Source organism: Carcharodon carcharias, chromosome 11, assembly GCF_017639515.1.
Source record: "Carcharodon carcharias isolate sCarCar2 chromosome 11, sCarCar2.pri, whole genome shotgun sequence".
In the NCBI taxonomy this organism is placed as follows: Eukaryota; Metazoa; Chordata; class Chondrichthyes; order Lamniformes; family Lamnidae; genus Carcharodon; species Carcharodon carcharias.
In genome coordinates, this window is record NC_054477.1 from 95,034,661 (window position 1) to 95,049,117 (window position 14,457).

The window sequence follows — 14,457 nt, forward strand, 5'->3', positions numbered from 1 at the left end:
GGCGACTATCAGGTTGGAAGCTGTGGGAGGGAGATCCCCAGAGGAGATGAGGTCAGTGACAGTCCTGGAAACAATGGCTTGATGTTCAGTGGTGGGGTCATGGTCCAGGGAGAGGTAGGAGGAAGTGTCTGCGAATTGACGCTCAGCCTCCGCGAGGTAGAGATCAGTGCGCCAGACAACAACAGCACCACCCTTGTCAGCGGGTTTGATGACAATGTCAGGGTTGGACCTGAGAGAATGGAGTGCAGTAAGTTCAGAGAGAGACAGGTTAGAATGGGTGAGAGGAGCAGAGAAATTGAGACGACTAATGTCGCGCCGACAGTTCTCAATGAAAAGATCAAGAGAAGGTAAGAATCCAGAGGGAGGGGTCCAGGTGGAGGGAGAATATTGGAGATGGGTAAAAGGATCCATTGAACTGGGAGAGAACACCTGCCCAAAGAAGTGAGCCCGGAGACGAAGACGGCAGAAGAGGAGTTCAGCATCATGCCGAGCCCGAAATTCATTGAGGTGAGGGCGTAAGGTATGAAACTAAGTCCTTTGCTGAGCACTGAACGTTCAGCATCGGAGAGGGGAAGGTCAGGGGGTATAGTGAATACACGGCTGGGGTTGGGATTGGAAGAAAGGGTGGGGACGGAGGGACAGGCAGGGGTGGAGGGTCCTAGATAGATGTTGGTGTCGATGAGTTGTTGGAGCTTGCGTTCCTTAGCACTTGAGAGAAAGAGAAAAAGTTTCTTGTTGAGGCGTCGGATGAGCCGAAGAATAAAATGAAACTGGGGGCACGCGCAGCTTTGAAAAAGTGTACGGCGGTGCTGCTGGAGGGAGAGGTCGAGTGTGTTCATATGGCGGCGCATGGCACTGAGTGTGGATCTCAGAATGTGACGGGAACAGCAGTCCGAGAAACGTTTTATGTCCCGGAGATACCTGTAATCCTGGGTGGGTTCGAAACATGAGGGGTGGAATTTCAGTTGAAATCCACGTGTGGTAAGTCGGAGATGGAGACAGTCACTGAGAAAGCGAGTTTTAGTAAACACCTTGTCAAACACCAGGAGGGAAATGGAAAGCAAGGAAGGTGAGCAGGGCAAAAGAGAGGAACGGAAATCTTGTCGCAGAAAAGAACAGAACTTCTTCAAGGAGGTAGGCATTTCTTGAAGAGCAGTGGCAGTCAATTAAACACAGAGATAAAAACAAAAAAACTGTGGATGCTGGAAATCCAAAACAAAAACAAAAACAAAAACAGAATTACCTGGAAAAACTCAGCAGGTCTGGCAGCATCGGCGGAGAAGAAAAGAGTTGACGTTTCGAGTCCTCATGACCCTTCGACAGAACTTGAGTTCGAGTCCAAGAAAGAGTTGAAATATAAGCTGGTTTAAGGTGTGTGTGTGGGGGGCGGAGAGAGAGAGAGAGAGAGAGAGGTGGAGGGGGGGGGGTGTGGTTGTAGGGACAAACAAGCAGTGACAGAAGCAGATCATCAAAAGATGTCAACAACAATGGTACAAAAGAACACATAGGTGTTAAAGTTGAAGTTGGTGATATTATCTAAACGAATGTGCTAATTAAGAATGGATGATAGGGCACTCAAGGTATAGCTCTAGTGGGGGTGTTTTTTTTTAAAAATAATGGAAATAGGTGGGAAAAGGAAAATCTTTATAATTTATTGGAAAAAAAAAGGAAGGGGGAAACAGAAAGGAGGTGGGGATGGGGGAGGGAGCTCACGACCTAAAGTTGTTGAATTCAATATTCAGTCCGGAAGGCTGTAAAGTCCCTAGTGCCTGGGATCCCTATACTTGCCACTTGAAAATTGTTGCTCCCCACAGTCCTATAGCAAGTTCTACAATGAGCTTAACAAGCAATTAATGGGAGGTGTGGAGGTTACTATCTCCCCCTCTCCTCCCTTCCCTTTGAAATTCTAATCTCGTCACCTGTTGGGAAGCATTAACACCTCCCAAGTGCACAATTTTCTGCCAACCCCACTGCCCCAGAACACACAAATTTGCCTCCAGGGGTAATTGAAAATTCAGCACACAGTGTCCTGCAAGTATCCGTTTTGGGGTCGCAACTATTCACTATTTATTAACAACTTAGTTGATATATAGAAGTCACACATTCAAATTTGTTGATGACACAAGGCTAGGTGGCATTGTAAACTTTGTAGATAGAAGCATAAAACTACAAAGAGATATTGATAAATTAAGTGAATGGGCAAAACTGTGGCAAATGCATTTCAATTAAAACAAATGTGAGATCATCTACTTTCGACCTAAGAAGTATAGAACAGGATACTTTTTAAATGGGGAAAAGCTAGAAACGGTGAAGCTCCAAAGAGGCTTTGGGTCCATATACTTTGGTCATTAAAATGTGATGCACAGATACAGAAAATAATCAAAAAGCTAATGGAATTATGGCCTTTACAGGTGGGATTTTCCAGTTTTCAGACTAAGTGGGCGGGATAGCCAACATGTTTCCCGTTGGTCTGCAGGGTGGGTTCGCTTGAAGCTTCGTTAAATATGCATCAGCAAGCTGCTTGTTGAATCACGTGGCGGGGTGGACACTGATTCGTCCACCTGCTGTTACCTCATTGGTTCAAATTTCCTCCCCACTGAACCGATAACTCTGGATGTCCCTATATCTCATGTGGACTTTACCCGTCCCCAGCTCGAGGCCATATACACCGTGACTTAAAGGGACCCCCTCTCCCCATGAGATCTTCGAGTACCTCCCACTGTATTTATTACTAGCTCCCCATTTACAGGCCGTATTTGCCTTCCCTGACCTTAACTGTGCCACGTGCAGTCCAGTGCCGAACCTCCCACCTCCAGGATCACTGTATGTGAAGAACTGACAATGCCCTGCACACCATACTGTGCACGGCCCCCATTGCAGACAGGCCTCCCACCGCCCCCCCCCTTCCAGGATTGGGCACAAGCCTGGCGTGCCATGCATAGCCCTGTAGCATGGAGTGCGTTGTCTCAGGATTGGTGTCAATTTCTAACCCCGACCATCTGCCAACAGCCCCTGGAATACACGGCTGATAGATATTTATTCCCCCGCATCCTTCAGACCACCCCTTCAGCAGTCATGAGTCTTTGCGTACCCCTTCCCTCTCATGCAATACTAATCCCCACCCACTCCTCTGAGTGCACTCCTTCCATGTTGGCCTCCAGCTCCCCTGGCCCCAGTCATGCCTGTGCCTGCCATCCCCTCCCACTCTCCCTTGTTCCTCCAAACCCATATCCATCTTTGCTCTAGCCGGTATGACTTTGCCTATTGCTTTCGCACCCCTCCTCTCCCAGCCCAGTCTCGCCTGAGACACCACAGTCCTGTGCGCAAACCCCAACAGCTTCTCACCTGAGACATCCCAGTCCTGCCTGTGAACCCTAACAGCCTCTCACCTGAGATAGCAGCTTGGCCAGTGCTCAGGATCGGAGCAGGGCGAGAGATGGCAGCAGAACCATTGCAGGTAGGCTTTGAATGAAGTAAAGATATGCAGGTTGTGAATCAGACCGGTCTAATTACCCATTGGCATGGCACTTAATTTGATGAGATTCCAGTGAGTTGTGGTTTTAATGAGTATTCGTGACATAGTAATACATGCAAATAGGGCTCCTGAAATGGATCAGCGGGAAAGTCGATCCACTATTTGGCCCCCATGAAGACCCTGAGGGGAAAATTCAAAACTGTTTTCCCACCAGCAGGAATCTGACTTTTGGCCTCGAGCCCAATTTTGTACTTTTGCCCGCCACAATTCACACCACTGCTGGGATCGGAAAATTTTGCACTAAATCTCGAGGAGAAAATACAAAGAGGGTAGAAGAGTGCTTCAGCAATAAAAGGCTCTGTTTAGACCCATGTGAAATACTGTGAGCACTTCTGGGCAATTGATATTAGGAGCATATATTGGCTTTGGAGTGAGTGCAGCATAGGTTTACCAGAATGATACCTGTATTTCAAGGGAAGGAAAGATGAGACAGACTCGGTTTGTATTCCCTTGAATTTAGAAGGTTAAAGGATGATCTGGTCACCATTTGCAAGATATTGCAAATGTGGAGTAAGAAAAAGCTTTTTCACACAAGGAGTGATTTGGGTCTGGAATGCATTGCCTGGAAGTGTGGCGGAGGTAGGTTCAATCAAGGTGTTCAAGAGGGCATTAGATGATTATTTGAATAGAAACAATGTGCAGGGGTACAGGGAAAGGGTAGGGCAATGGCACTAGGTCATAACGCTCATTTGGAGAGCAGGTGCAGACACGATGAGCCGAATGGCCTCCTTCTGTGCTGTTAAAATACTGTGATTCTGTGATATTAATGGGAACTGATGGAAACGATTTCTGCTGAATGTGGAGTCCAGGACTAGAGGGCATAGAGTAAAGATGACAGCCAGACTTTCCAGGAGTTAAATTGCGAAACACTCTTACACACAAAGGGTGGTAGTTTGGAACTCTTTTCCACAAATGAGAATTGATGCTGGTGCTAAATTTTAAATCTGACATGGACAGATTTTTGTTAACTAAAGTTATTAAGGGATTCAGGGCAAAGGCGGGTTTATGGAGTTAAGTACAGATCAGCCATGATCTTGAGGGGCTAAATGGCCTCCGCTTATTCCTATGTTTCTATCCCTATGACATTCAGTCCATCAAATCTCTTTTGAAAAGCACTCCATTTAGTCCCAATCCCTCACTCTATCCCTATTTTACTATGGCCAGAATTTTACGCCTCGAGAGTGGGCACGTGCCTGACCTGAACAGACATGAAATAGCACAAGATGACATTGGGTGGGCATCCCAACGTCATCCCGCACCCGCGCAATCTTCCGGTCAGCAGGCGCACATGGGCGGAGTCACACAGGCCAACAATTGAAGGGCCACTTAAGGCCATAAGAAAAGGTAATTGATCCCAACGGTGCCTATGCGATTTCACGCTCGTCACACGGGCAAAATGGGCAGGCGGGCAGCCCACTTTTAACGAAACCTCATCCAAGAGTGGGATGAAAAGGGTCAGCAGCAAAGCCATTGTGAGTAGTGAGGAGTTTAGGAGATAGTTTGCTGTTGGTCTCATCTCAGTTCTGAGCTACATTCTTAGCATTTCTAGGCTTCATTTCAGGACTCGTTGGTGTCTCCAAAGCACCTGGAGGATTTTGACCACGTGGACCCTTCCAGGCACCAGACAGCCTTCTGTAACACTGGTAATGGGGATTGTGGTCTCTGCTGGAGGCACCTCCTCTGAGAAGGAAGAGAGGGACAGAAGGGAGAGGAGGCCAAGTGTCCCAATGCAGCTTCCAGGCAAGGGACCTGTGGGAGGAGAGGCGCAGGCACAAGGAGCACAGGGCCAGCAGGTAGTCCAAGATGGAAGGGGCCACAGAAGATGCCACTATCCTGCTGCCAGGGGGTTTACAGGCAGTGATGCAGCTACCTCAATATATCCAAGGTGCAATGCTGAAGAAGGCTCTGTGTCTTCAGGGAGACTGTGTAAGCATCATGGGAGCTCCCAGAGTACCTTGCACGGACTTATAGAATCTGCATCTTGTGGTCACACACTATCTGGATGTCCATCGAGTGGAATCCTCCCCTGTTGACAAAGGCACGTTTGTTAGTTGATTGGACCTGAGATCAGCTCCAACTGTGTGGGTAGACACCCCATGTCAGTGGCTCTGAAGGTCACAGTGGCCCTCAACTTCTATGCCTCTGGCTCTTTCCAGGGGTCAGTGGGAGATCGTTGTGGAGTATCCCAATCAGCTGTCCACAGTTGCATCAAGCTGGTGACTGATGCTCTGTTTAGGTGGGTAATGACATTCATTCATTTCTGTATGGATGACGTCAGTCAGGCTAAGCAAGCCAAAGGTTTTGCAGTGATTGTTGGGTTTCCCTGCATCCAGAGTGCAATTGACTGCACACATGTGGCCATCAAGGTGCCAGAGGGTGGGCCGAGTGCCTTTGTCAACAGGAAGGGCTTCCACTCCATGAACATGCAGATAGTGTGTGACCACAGGATGCAGATTCTGTAAGTCTGTGCAAGGTACTCTGGGAGCCTCCATTATGCTTACATCCTGAGACACTCCCAGGCTGTTCAGTGCTCCAGCCCGACTGGATGGATGGCTGCTGGGTGACATGGGCTATCCCTTGAAAATGTGGCTTATGATGCCACCCAAGAACAGAGGCAGAGCAGCGTTATAATAGGAGACATACCTCCAAAAGGGCGGTGATAGAGAGAACCATAGATCTTCTACAGATGCACTTCTGATGCCTGGACCATTCAGGGGGAGCACTACAATGCCCTCCAAGGTGGATGTCACAGATAGTGGTTGCATGCTGTGCTCTCCACAATCTGGCACTGGCAAGGGGGGACCCACTGGAGGAAGAGGATCTTGAGACAGCTGCACAGGTCACAGAGGATGAATCCCATGGTGGATTGGGGATGAGCATGGTGAGGAGCTTGGCAACGACATGGAGGCAGACCTCTGGATCCTTCAGGGAGGCTGGGACACCAGGGATGCCTTGATCCAACACTCCTTCAGCTCGGCTGCCAAAGGTCTGCTTACGCCTCATGCCAGGGCTGCCACCTTCATCCTGGATGTCTGAAATGACCCTTTCATTTGAACCCAAAGTCCTCTCAGTGCCTGTGCAATAAAGTTTAGAGCCACTCATGTCCAGCATGAGGTACTGGTGTGCCCTGCACTTACAAAACAAGTGAAGCATACTCAGGCCTTTAAGACAAAAAAAAATTATATCATGTTGGCACTCACAACAAACGAACATAATAATATCTGGTATTTATGGTCACATCAGTAAACATATTAATAAAACTGACAGAACAGAAAACCACCTGTGAACTGTCCCTCTTGTGCTTATGGTGTCTTCAACTTATGTTTGCGAGTGCTGCATCTTGGTGCCGCCCCCACCCCCCCACCAACCCCCCACCCCCTCCCCCCCCCGCCACTGGCACCGGCATTGGAGACAGCCTACTGACTCTGCTGTCTTGGTGGCCTTGATGATCTTGGTGGTCATCCTCAGATCAGTGGAGCCTGTGCTGGCCTTGCCTGGGAGGGAGCGGCCAGTGCCACAGCTGGCATCTCGCCAGTTATCGCAGCCTCATCGGATGTCATGGTCACTAGCAGAGGGGCGGAGGAGCTGCTGCCATCATCTAGAGTGTCTTGAGAGGAGACCACAAAGATGACAAGCAGCTCGTGCACCAATGTGAGATTACTCTGGACCACCTTGTTCGTTACTGAGGGACGGGCACCTAGCTGGGATAGACTTCCTAGTCAAAGGAAGGACAGAAACCTGGAAAAGGTCCTGCTGAGTGAAGTTAAGAGTGAAAGGCAGAGAAAGGTTCCAAGCTTCAAGCTTACAGAGATAAAGGTTTGGAAAAAGTCTGAAGGTCCAAAGAGACAACTGAAGGTCGGTAACTCTTTGCTATGGGCAAATGAGGCAATGGTGTACTATTGAAAGCTGAGTCAGTGAGAGAGAGTGCGTGGAAGAAAGCTTGAATGAATGTGGTGACCCAGGAGAGAAAACGTCAGAAAGAGAGTTCGAAATCCTGGAGGTGAACCCTTGCAGATGATTCAAAGCGAGTTCTTGGAAATTGGAGATTGGAAACCCTCGTGTGAAAGATGGAGTTCAGTGAGACTGATTGGCCCATGGTATGACAAGCATCTGGGGGGGAGCTGTGGAGAGATTCATAGCATCTGGTTGGAGTGGCATCTGTCACTTAGTTTCAGAGTGTGGTGTGTCTGAACACAGCTCACAAATGGTTTACACGGACTGTGTACTTATACGAACATTAGAGTAAAAGATAGCTTTTGTAACTTGTGTTATCCTTATGAATCTGTATATATCTGTAAAGGTATAGATGTGGGTGAAGGCGTATTGTAATATAGTTCATCTTTTCTTGTTTAATAAATGTTTTACGCTTTTGTTAAAAGTTCATTAGCTGACATCTGTGATTCTGTTCAGTAGCCCCTCTCCACGTATCAAAACAAACAAATAAAAGTTAGGATCTATCAAGCTGGGTTCCAGTCTGGGATCAGGCTTGTCCAGGGGTAACTTCAGCTGGGGATCATAACAACAGAATCACAGAAAATATTCCTGGATGCATATGCATCACCGATAACATCAGAATGATAGACAAAACCAAAGAAGGACATGATCAAAATCCTCACTCACTGATGGCCATGAGAGGCTTGTCTTCAACAGCAGGCATGAGTCAGATCAATTTCTTTGGTTCTATCTATTCAGGCAAAGTCGAAGATGTCAGACACATGTCTACCCAACAAGTCAAAGGCGGCCTACGGAAATGCCTTGGGTTTTTCAACTTCTTGGCACCATACATTCCGAGCTTTTCCAACAAAGCTTCATCCTTGAGAGAGCTACTGAAGAAAGAAGTACTGTGGAGGACCACCAACCTATGTTCGAGTCTCTCAAACAATCATTGTCAAGAGATAGCTGCACGTACAGTACTATGACTCAAGGAAGAAGACAAGCCTTGCAGAAAGTACTAGGAACTCCTTTGGTAAGGAGTTTGCTGTAGAAACTGATCTCAAACCACTGAACATGATCTGGTGCAAACCAATGACATGTATACCACCTCGACTACAATGACTCCTCGTAAAAGTACAGGGATACAACTTTGGCATCCGCTACAAAGCTGGCATCAAAATGGTCACCATGGACGCACTGAGCAGATTGCTGAATCCGAACAAGAATGCAGACATTTCACTGGATCTACAATTAGACAGCATGGACATTGAAGTAGAAGCTGTGCTCAAACTCGATCTGTTGTATTTTGGTCAGCACAAGCGCGACCAGCTTCAATCAGGAATATCCAATGGCCTGCAACTGAAGGCACTGTGGAAAGCTATCATAGAAGGATGACCCGACACAATAAAAGAGGTGCCAGCCAACCACAGAGATGTTTTGGCCGTACAGGGATGAACTCCGTATCGAGAGGCATAATTTTCAAAGGAAATCAAGTACTCTTGCCTGAAGCTGTCCGAAAGATGTATTGTCACAACTACACTAAGGACATATGGGCATGGAGTGGACGAGATGACTGGCATGAGAAATGATCTATTGGCCAGGGATTAACGGCAACATCGAGAAGTTAGTGAGGATGTGCGAGGCATGCCAGAGCCACCAGCCACAGCAATGTAAAGACCTCTACACCACAACAAGGTTCTGTCAGTTCCTTGGTCCAAAATCACCATCGATCTACTTAATGTAAATGGAGATGACTTTATCTTAGTCACGGATTACTTCTCCAAATTTCCAATTGTCAGGCAGGCAAGGAACATGCCAGGAGGCAGACACATTGGGTGCAATATTTAGTCTGTTCAGTGCGCTTGATGAAATCATTTTGGCAATGGACCACGGTATATGGGCAGACCTTTCAGGGACATGTGTGCCAAATGGGTTGTGAACCATGTGATGTCCTCACAATACTACCCCTGATCTAATGCCCTCGCTGAGCGGATGTTCCACACTGTCAAATCACTTATCCTGGAGCGTAAGACAACAAAACAAGATTCTTGTGTCTCCATGTTACACCCTCAAATCTCTGGATATGGATTTACCATCGCCAGCAGAGATCATGTTTGAAAGGCAAACGAGAACAATGTTGCCTACCAAATTCTTCGAGATGCAGGACACACTTCTTGAAAAATAAGAGAGGATGAAGATGATGCATGACCAGCATGCAGGCACAGAACTATCTTAACTACACGTAGGACGAAAGGTCAGGGTCCACACCCCACAATTGGAGCATGGTTACTCGCAGGGGTATCCAAAGCTGTTCACAATATATATCAATGGTTTGGATGTGGGAACTAAATCTAATATTTCCAAGTTCGTGGATGACACAAAGCTAGGTGGGAATGTACATTTTACAACTGCCCCCACCCCGATGGGTTCTCCCGCGGTGGGACCGGTGAGCTATTGAAATCTCCATTCACATCAGCAGGACCAGAAGATCCCACCGGTGTGAAGGGCCAGAAAATTCCGGCCAATGTTCTATTTTGTCCCAAACTATTGATCTGCACAGCCAAAGATTTTGCTTAACTCAATGTGTGGTGCCTGACTGCATCCACAAATTTAGCAGTCCTTCCCAGTTTAACATCAATGGTAAATTTAACACATTTGCATTGAATTTATGTGAGTGTTATGTTTCTAGAAACCAAAGATTTGCCAACTTTCTTGGCTGAATGCTTCTCCTACATTTTGATTTCAATGGGATTCATTCTACAATGGGTGGGAAGTCTGCCTCACCAGATCATTGGCCAGGCAGTGAAGTTGAAGTTTTATTGGTGTTTGAAGGCAAATTTCCAAAATTCACATAAAATTGTTGTAATTGTATGTCACATTTACTTAGGGTTTTTGTTTATTTTTTAATGCTCAAGCAATTAGAATTGGAGAATTAGGCCTTGTAGTAAGTCTATTTGAATAAACAGGAACAGATGGAGATAAGTGAAAACATTAACTATGTAAGTAAAAATCATTTTCTTGATGTGTTTGTCAGTGTACACTACTTGGTAGCATTGAAATACATAGTTTCAATGGCTTCCTATGGTGATATGGAGCGTATTTCGAGCTGAGGCAATGTTTATACTACTAAATAAATATTATTGGCCTAATTTGTGAATCAGAATGCATATCACTAAGCCTCAATCGATGGGTCTACACAGAACAAACATTCTGCATCTAGATTTCAATAATTTTGTCCACTACCTCATTGGATGAGTCAAAGTAAGTATGACTTTGTTAGAATATTCATTAATCTGACAGATTCCTCCTATACTCAGAATAAAAGTAGTGAAAGAAAGGCATGTCTTGTTCCTCTGATGTTGTCAGGTTCTAGAATCAAGCCCCTTTACCTGGTTTGAGCTTACAATGACGCACCAGTGCAATACTTCAGCCTGATTTTAATTCTGTGCAAGAGTTAAAGGGTTTTGAATGGGTTAAAATTGGGTCCAGTGTGCCCTTGTTGCATTCCTTAGCTGAAAAGTGGATGGGAATGAAAGGTCTTATTCAGGCACTATTTACGTGAGTTGTGTCCCAGTGTCTTGGCCAATATTCCTCCCTCAGTCAATTGCACTCAGCATTCAGGCAAGTTATCAGCTATATTTCCTAGGAGGAGGTGAAATTGCAGCCAGGCTTGTACAGTAGCAATCTGAGTATAAATGATCACTTCCATGAGAACTGCGCATTGAAGTTTCTCCCAGTATAGAGCCAGCACTCCCTAGAAACTGTTGCAGAGACTATGGGCAGAATTTTCCCCCTGTCGGGGGGAAGTTGATGGGGTGGCATGTGCGGGCGTGCTTCTGATCGGCGCCGCTGATTGGAGGCGTGGTGCCATTTAGCGTGGGTGGGCCCATTAAGCTATGCGCTTCCTGTACGGGCAGGGGGAATCCCTAAAGTCGAGAGAACGCTCTTTCGCACACGCGCACGAAAAAGCGCACTCACCTCCCTGAGGCTAAGTGCTGCCTCAGGGAAATCAGCTCTACTTTCAACAATATTAAAAATAGAGAAAAAAAAATTCCCTTACATGTCCCCTCATGTGACAATGTCCCATGAGTTGGGACATGTTCATAATTTCCATAACAACTTTATTAAAATTTTTAAAACCCTACATGAAACGTCATCCTGCTGGTGGATGAGTTTTCATGTTTTTTTCCAGTTGCCGCCGGAGCTCCTGGCCTGCTCACCAACCTTAAGGTTGGACAGGCAGTTCCTTTAATTGTTTAATTGATCCTGTCAATGGCCTCAATTGGCTATTGACAGGTCGGCCGGCCCACAGCTGATTTTGCTGTGCCCCGGCCTTCCTGAAAATTTAAATGGGGTGGGGTGATGTCGGGAGTTCTGCCTGACGTTATCCCGTGTCATTTTATGTGTCGGTGAGCAGGCCCAGTCCACCGATGGTAAAATCCTGCCCTATATATCTGTCGCATGGCACCAGCAGCCCTCCACTTTGACTGGAAATAAAGGGACCTCCCTTTGATCAGGCAACCTTTGGTGGGGTCAGTACAAGGTTCTGGGTGTTCACATCCTGACACTTATGGCAAAGTGCTTCAAGTTAATTTTATTCCCAGAATATTCCAGGGGCAGAAATGTTTGCTCGGAGGGCAGGCATGCACCCGACCCACTCGAGCGTGAAATGACGCACGTTGATGTCAGCCAAGTGTGCAGACATCAACGTGCAATGGTGTGATATTTCGGTTGGTGGGTGCGCGCCGGAGACAGCAGCGTGCCAGCCGACAATTAAAAGGTCTATTAAAGCCATTAAGTTTTAAATTAAATTAAATTTTTTTGCTGCCCGTTCAACCTAACGGTTGACGGGCAGGTGAAAAGGCCAAGCGGCCTTTGCATTTTTTTGGAAACCTCATCCATAAGCTGATGAGGTTTCCAAAAGCAAATAAAAATAAAATAAAAGCTTTAATTTTTCATTATTAACATACCCCTGCTCATGCGACAGAGTCACATGTTTCGTTACATTTTTATATATTTTTTTCATATCTCTTCATGCCCCTAAGGCAGCTCTGTGCCTCAGGAAGATTATGAAGCGCTCAGTCGCACGCATGCATGAAGTTCGCCCTTGGCCTACTCACCTCGCTCGCCCTCCTCCCCCCACCTACACAGGCAGGGCTCAGCGTTGCCACTCATGTTTCATGCGGGGTGGGCCTTAATTGGCCCGCCAGCATGAAATCGCGGTGTGGTGCTGAACACAGGTGGCTGTTGGCTTCCCAAACGCCCCTACCTGCCCCCGCTGAGGGCAAAATTCTGCCCCAGATATATTTAGTTAGCTGGCTATTAAAATGGAAACTGTTGTCTTCAGTGGATACACAGGATTTCTTCAATTACCTATCTAACTTGCTAATGGGTTGATATGTCTCTGTTTCAATCATTAACTTTGGTATTACATTATAGAGTCTTACAACATGGGAACAGGAATACACCATTCAGCCCTCAAGCTTGCTCAACCATTCAATTAGGTTGTGGCTGATAAGTACTTTAAGACATGAATGGAGTTATCTATAACTTCTACTGATACTTAATCCTCCAATCCCCACCTCCTCGATTCATCTTTCTGTCACCATGAGGCCGAAGCAGTTCTAGGAAATTAGGTCAGATAATTGATACTCTCCTAGGCATGGCTGACTGGTCGTGTGATAATCTCCATCTGGTTGAAATCGTGTTGAAACATAAAATTCTTTAATAGTATTAACATTTTCATGCAATGGAAACATTAAAACGCTTCACAGAATGAATCATCTTGTGAATGTAGTGAACCTATTTATTTAGCAACCTTATTCAGGCAAATGTAGCTATTGAGCAGTTACATATGAGTACCAGTTGCTTTTTCCCTACACGTTGTTTGATTATTTTTGCCGGACCATCTCGTGGGCTCCCTAGGGCACTGCAGACCCCCTGTTGAGAACCTTTGTATTAGATGATGTCCATCCGTTGAATTTCCTGGATAGAAAGAAGTTCCACTCCCTCAATGTTCAAATCACCTGTGACAGCTAAAATTAATCTAACACGCTAAATGCCAGATTGCAAAGAGTTGTCACTAAACTCGTTTCTAGAGCAGTAGTTTCCAAACTTTAAAATCCCGCGAACCCCTTTCATTAAAATGCCAAATCTCGCGAACACCCCACTCCTAAAAATAAACTTCTTCCTGGGGTTTTTCTTCCTTACCTGAGTATAAATTATAAAAGTAGTGATCTTGGAAATATAAAATTTGTTTTTCATATGACAAATAGTCATTTGGTAGTACAAAACTTAAGTATCACAAAAAAAGACATTTTTTAAAGTTTTTTGATTTGCACACAGCAAGACAATTCTCAAGAATACAACGGAAAGGAAAACAGCAAATTTATACTGTATTGGAAAAGAGTGCTGATTGGTTGACATGTGAACCCTGATTGGAAGAGGCATTACCATAGCAAATGCACCAGTTGATGGTGACTGACAGTTACCTGCCAAGCATTGTTTGAAATTTAAACCAGTCCCCTTGACTCCAATTGGTCAAGGCATTTCCCTGAGTAATAAACCAGTGAATGGCTCACTTATTTTATTTATCTGAAACAGATGCAATTTGTGTACATGTTCCTTCTGCAAAGAATAGGGCCCTATGTATTGATATGTATAGCTTCCAGTGCACACAAATGCAACACACTGCGAGCCTGACTGACAATCTTAAATTGGTTGCCAGCGTAATTCTTAGCACACAGAGGATTATTTAGCAAATGTTGTCCAAAGAATCTGACAGTCAGTAGCCTCCCCGCACCCATGTTGTAGCTTTTAAATGCCTTATAGAAGCACCAGGATAGACAAAAGCATATGAATATATGAACAAGGAGCAGGAATAGGCCATTCAGCCCCTTGAGCCTGCTCTGCCATTTAATAAGATCATGGCTGATCTGATAGTAACCTGAAATCTGCATCCCACCTTTCCCTGATAACATATCACCCCT